Source organism: Pituophis catenifer, unplaced genomic scaffold (assembly GCF_029215685.1).
Source record: "Pituophis catenifer annectens isolate HBS135680 unplaced genomic scaffold, rPitCat1.0.hap2 SCAF_2, whole genome shotgun sequence".
NCBI classification, from domain to species: domain Eukaryota; kingdom Metazoa; phylum Chordata; class Lepidosauria; order Squamata; family Colubridae; genus Pituophis; species Pituophis catenifer.
This window is the reverse complement of record NW_027256882.1, coordinates 278,668,908-278,675,831: the sequence shown is the minus strand read 5'-3', so window position 1 is coordinate 278,675,831 and position 6,924 is coordinate 278,668,908.

Genomic DNA, 6,924 nt, shown 5'->3' with positions numbered 1-6,924 from the left:
GATAATTAGAGCAAGATGCAGCTTATAATATACCAACTTGGCTTTGTGCCTTAGAAAAGCAAATGCAGGAAGGTACAGGTAGTCCTCAAATTACAACCATTCGTTTAGTGACCGTTCAAAATTACAATGTCACTGAAGAAGTGACCGATGACTATTTTCCACATGACCCTTGCAGCCTCCCTGTGATCATGCGATCAAAATGCACTCAAATCTTCTGCTCGAAATAAAATTCCCCATCCCACCAGGCTTGAAATTTTAGGCCTGGATAGCCTCGAAATACGCCGTCTACGTTCCGACCTAAGCTTAGTTCCTAAGATTGTGTAAAATAAATAAATAAATAAATAAATAATTTTATTTCTATACCGCCCTTCTCCCGAAGGACTCAGGGCGGTGTACAGCCTATTTAAAATCACAGAAATAAAACAATAATTAAAATTTAAAATCATTAAATAGTTAGGCTCCAATTAAAAATCCCAGAAATTTAAAATACCCCAATTTAAAATGTTATGTTAATAGCCCGGCCTGGCGGAACAACAGGGTCTTCAGAGCGCAGCAAAACACCTGGAGGTCGGAGATCTTACGTATTTCTGGGAGTAGTTCATTCCACAGGGCTGGGGCTCCCACAGAGAAGGCCCTCCCCCTGGGTGTCGCCAGCCGACATAACTTGGCCGATGGCACCCTGAGGAGACCCTCTCTGTGGGAGCGGACTGGTCGGTGGGAGGCTATTGGTGGCAGAAGTCGGTCTCGAAGGTACCCGGGTCCTATGCCATGGAGCGCTTTAAAGGTGGTAACCAACACCTTGAATCGCACCCGGAAGACCACTGGGAGCCAGTGCAGCTCACGCAGGAGGGGTGTCACGTGGGCGCAACGAGTTGCACCCATAACCACCCGCGCGGCCACATTCTGGACCAGAAAGTCCTACCTGTAAATGAGTAGTTTAACTTCAACCGTAATAACACAAGGGCTATCAGTAGATTCAAACTCAATGTAATTCGCTCTAAACTTGATTGTAGGAAATATGACTTCTGCAATAGAGTAGTAAATGTCTGGAACACTCTACCTGATCCTGTTGTTAGTCTCTCTAATCCCCATACCTTTTACCTTAAACTGTCTACCGTGGACCATGTTTCTTAAGAGGTCCCTAAGGGGCAGGGGTGGGTTCTAAATTTTTTTACTACTGGTTCTGTGGGCGTGGCTTATTTTGTGGGTATGGCTTGGAGGTCATGTGACTAGGTGGGTGTGGCTAGCTGGTCAGAGTCATTTCTGGAAGGTCCTCGCACTTATGACCCGACTTATTTGTTTGCTTTTAACACTGATCAGCTGTAGGACGGCCCTTTGAAGCCCCGCGGCAAGAGTTTAAACAGTTTTTTTCCCTCTAGTCATCAGCTGGGACTCAGGAGGCAGCAATAGATTGGGGGTGGGACCAAATAAAAGGTAAGAATAATGTGGCGGGGGGTGGGAGGGCGAGGGGAGAACGGGTTCGGTGATGTCATATCATCACCGCTATCGGCTCGGCCGAACCGGACCGAACCGGGAGGAACCCACCACCGCTAAGGGGGCGTGTATAAGCGCACCAGCGTGCCTACCATCCCTGGCCTAGCGTCCCCATTTATACTGTATGTAATCATTCTGTGTGTTTATGGCTATGTTTTGCCTATTTATATCCTTTTATCTGTGCCAATTTTTTTCATGTGGTCCATGTTTATGTCTATATACTGTTACTTGTTTCCTTGTACTTGTTGACCAATAAATAAATAAATAAATAAAATTTGGACGCTTGGCAGCTGGTTCATATTTATAATGGTTGGATAGGCGATCACCTTTTGTGACCTTTTGACAAGCAAAGCCAATGGGGAAGCCAGATTCACTTTACAACCATGTTACTCACTTAACAACTGCGGTGATTCACTTAACGACTGTGGCAAGAAAGGTTGTAAAATGGGGCAAAACTCACTTAGCAACTGTCTCGCTGAGCAACAGAGATTTTGGGCTCAGTTCTGGTCATAGGCCAAAGACTACTTGTAATCATGTCTGTCAATTATGTTTAGAATATATTGAAAATAATAATAGAATAGAATAATAATAGAATAGAATAGAATAGAATAGAATAGAATAGAATAGAATAGAATAGAATAGAATAGAATAGAATAGAGTTGTTGTGGCCCGCCAGCAGCTTGCGCGGATCGTGGCTGATCCCGACGAAGAGGAGGCTGGTGTGGTGTCGCGCCAGCAGCCTGCGCAGCTAGCGCTCATGTCGGACAGTGAGGAGGCTGAAGAGGATGTGGTGCCAGAGGCAGAGACTCAGCCAGGGTCTTCAGAACCTCCAGAGAGGAACCTCTTCAAGTGGAGAGAGCGAAGTGGAAGAGCCTCTCCTCAATGCTCGAGCACGCAGGGCTGCCAAAAGGCAGGAGTGGCTACTCAACAGGAGGAGGTCTACTCGAGAGTAGGGCTTGAGGATAATTGGCCACTCCCTTAGCCTATTTAAGTCGCACGCAGCTAGTGCTTTCTTGCTGGAAACAACTCGTATTTATTATCAGAGTATTTTGGTTTACCATATCTTGTTTTCTGGGCTGGTTGCCAACCTTTGCCGGTCTTGTTTATTCTTGCTGCTTAATAAACACACCGTTGGTGTGTGTCAATATCCTAGGAAATCCGGAGCTGGGGCAGAACAAGAGTAGAGTAGAGTAGAGTAGAGTAGAGTAGAGTAGAGTAGGATAGGATAGGATAGGATAGGATAGGATAGAATAGAATAGAATAGAATAGAATAGAATAGAATAGAATAGAATAGAATAGAATAGAATAGAATAGAATAGAATAATAGAGTTGGAAGGGACTTTGGAGGTCTTTTAGTCCAACCCCCTGCTTAGGCAGGAAACCCTACACCACTTCAGACAAATGGTTATCCAACATCTTCTTAAAAATTTCCAGTGTTGGAGCATTCACATTTCACAACTTCTGGAGGCAAGTTGTGAAAAGTATTTTGGAGGCTTATCGAGAGAAAAGCTGAGTTGGGTCAGGGACCCTGAGGCTACTTTCTGATGGACAGCTTGATGGCCATCACCCAACCACAACTTAACCAAACATCGAGATACTGATCAACTTCAGATATCTAGGAGTGAGAGCAATTGCTATACAGTACAGGTAGTCCTTGACTTATAACAGTTCATTAAGTGACCTTCCAAGTTACCACGGCACTGAAGAAAGTGACTTATGACCATTTTTCACAGTTATAACCTTCGCAGCATCCCCATGATCATGTGATCAAAATCCAAATGCTTGGCAACTGGATCATACTTATGACCGTTGCAGTGTCCAAAGGTCATGTGATCCCTTTTGCAACCTTCTGACAAGCAAAGTCCATAGGGAAGCCAGATTCACTTAACAACCGTGTTATTAATTTAACAGCTGCGGTGATTCAACTTAACAACTGTGGCAAGAAAAGTTGTAAAACGGAGCAAAACTCACTTAACAAATTTCTCACTTAACAACATTAAGTGATGTTAAGGGGCTCACAATTACAGCCCTCTCTAAGCAGTTTACAAAGTCAGCCTATTGCCCCCAACAATCTGGGTCCTCATTTTACCAACCTCGGAAGGACAGATAGCTGAGTCCACTTTGATCCAATGAGAATCAAACTCCTAGCAGTGGGCAGAGTTAGCCTGCAATACTGCATTCTAACCATATGATATTATGTGTTTATTACTTATGTGTTATTAAATAAATTGATATGGTGACCCAACTCACAGACGGTATTATATAATTATCTGTTATGTAATTATAATTATAAGAATGCTATATTATTAAAAGAATGATAAGTTATATGGATGATAAATATGCCAATATGGCGTAAGGGTATGAAGTGGAGACTCCCCAAATGAGACCAAACGGATGAAATCCTGTGGCTGCAGAGAATGTTTATTCAAGATGGGAAAATAAATGGAATCAATTTTAAAATATATAAATACTGATAAAAGAAAGTGATTATGCTGATTAGGTTCATCAAAAAAGTTGAGATGTAACCATGATCACATGATGAAAGCTCCTTCAGTTGTACCTTCAACGCACATCAAAGGGACAAGGATTCTACTACATGGCTACCGTCACCAACAAGCTTATCTTTTTTTAGCTCTTTTTCATTTCTGTTCATTTCTGTTCGATTCATGAAAGTTGGTTAAATGAAGTGAAAATGGCTATGCATTGCAAGGGACTACCACTTCCCGTATTTATGTTGTCTTCCTTAATGTGCTGAATCCAGGGGTGGGTTCTACTTACCTTTACTACCAGTTTGCAACGGGAGCACGCGTGCACTTCTGCGCATCCGCAGATCACCCATGATGATGTCGTGGTGGGTGGGCGGAGCCTCCCGTCAGTTTTATTACCGGTTCTATAGAACCGGACTGAACCGGGAGCAACCCACTACTGGCTGAATCCATCTTCCATCCAGTGTTTAAGTCGAATTAACAATAAGATAAAATACAACCACATAATGAAAATAGAAATGAAACTAATGATATTTTAATATAGCTACTCTGTAAGTAATAACATTTATTCAAGTATTTATTTTATGGAGAATGGTAGTCTTTAAAAGAATGTGAAGAGAACCTACTGGTAACAACAATTGAATTGTGGCCAACCAAGGGACTCTGGATGATCAACCTCTGTTTTTAGAAGGGGCAGCCATCTACTTTTTTTGTACCAGAGCATCTCATCCAGTGGTGGGATTCAGCCGGTTCGCACTGGTTTGGGTGAACCGGTTGTTAAATTACACACCACCCCCTGGCTATCAAAGTGGATCCTGGGCACTGCACTGTGCTGCAATGGAGAAATCGGCAACAGAGCAGCCGGTACGAGGAAAGGAGAAGGCCACTTACCCTCTTTCTTCTCCCTACTCCTTCTTCCCTCGTGCCGGCTGCTCTGTTGCCGTTTCTCCATTGCAGCACAGCACAGCACCCAGGATCCACTTTGATAGCGGGGGTGGGCGTAATTTAACAACTGGTTCACTCAGGGTCAGGTTGGCCATCGCGGGAGGCTTGTCTCAGATTTGCAGCAGAGCTGGAATACAGGGATAGGCCACGCCTCCCACAACATCCAACTTGACCCTGGGCGAACCAGTTCAATTATTTGAATCCCACCACTAATCTCATCCACTTAAGTATCATGTAAAAAGAAAGAAAGAGAGAGAGAGAGAAAGAGAGAGAGGAAGGAAGAAAGGAAGGAAGGAAGGAAGGAAGGAAGGAAGGAAGGAAGGAAGGAAGGAAGGAAGGAAGGAGGAAGGAAAAAAGAAAGAGAGAGAAAGAAAGGAAGGAAGGAGGAAGAAAGAAAGAGAGAGAGAGAGAAAGGAAGGAGAAAGAAAGAGAGAGAAAGAAAGAAAGAAAGGAAGGAAAGAAGAAAGACAGACAGACAAAAGAAAGAAAGAAGGAAGGAAGGAAGGAAGGAAGAAAGGAAGGAAGGAAGAAGGAAGGAAGGAAAGAAAGAAAGAAAGAAAGAAAGAAAGAAAGAAAGAAAGAAAGAAAGAAAGATAGAAAGAAAGAAAGAAAGAAAGAAAGAAAGGCAAGCTGCTGGACTTTACCACCATCATTTGTATGGACTCATATAAGCCCCTGTAGATATCCTCAAAAGATTAAAACGGTGAATTGTTACAACTCAGCCTCATTTAGAAGAGTCATTACCTTTCCAGAAAACATTACATAACAAAGGTAAGCTTGACCTAGGAGAGATCAGTGAGTCTAGGAAGGTGGCAAGGTTATATTCTACTAAATGAATGGCTGCATCCACCAGGTCTGCTATTCTGTCAAAGCACCCAAGATGTATTTCAAAAGCCTAGTGATGTCCATCAGTCTAAAATGTTGCGTATTTTTCAACTTCTGGCAAGAGCTACGGTGAGCTGATGTCCTGCAGGTAGTAGGACATTGCTTATAATGAAAACCTCAGCTGGATGCTTGATCTGTACTGGAAAAAAATGTTCAGAGGAAGGAGAGATCATTGAGATAACCCACATGACTTCGGGCAGCTGCTCCTTGTGAGTAGATTACAGGAATCGTTGTTTTGTGATTATAAGAGCCATGGTAACACAGTGGTTAGAATGTAGTATTGCAAGCTAATTCTGCCGACTGCTAGCAGTTCGATCCTGACTGTCTCAAGGTTGACTCAGCCTTTCATCCATCTGAGGTCAGTAAAATGAAGATCCAGATTGTTGAGGGCAATATGCTGATGTTGTAAACCACTTAGACAGGGCTGTAAAGCACTATGAAGCAGTATATAAGTCTAAGTGCTATTGCTATTTGTGATTGGTTTATAAATTGAATGGCTGGGAGCTAAGGAATATCATCAGGGTCACATTTGTAATGTAGTCTTTTAAAGACATAAAACTCAGCCAAGTCTAATTTCTTAATCACTTTTTGAGCATTTCTTTTACTAAACAGGAAATATTAGGACCCTTCAGACTGGCAATTTCTTACTGCATACATTGGGTAGGTTGCTTTCTCCTTGGAGAAAGAGTTTTAAATACAATTTTAAAAGTTCTGAAAAAATATTTTTATTAAATAGAAAAGTGCTTTATTAAATAAAAAGAGTGCTTAGGATATGGATTTTTAGAAAGTTAACTATGGATTAAGTTTAGATGGATTTGGAATTATAGTTTTGAGTTAACTAGAAGAATTCCTCCCGTGGGAAATGGTGGTAATTTGGGGCTGTTTTTAAAGAGGAAACATGATAATGGAACTTTGAACGATTGACACTAGAGGGAGATAGAGGACAATAAACTTATCTAATTAAGAAAAAAAATGGAGCACAATGTTTTGTTGGAAGTTGTTGCATTTTGATCTTCAAAATTGCTTGAAATGAGAGATAGAGCCTGTGTCAATGAAGTTACAGAAAAAGAAGTCTAATATGTTGCATATTTTTATCGGTTTCATTTATAACATT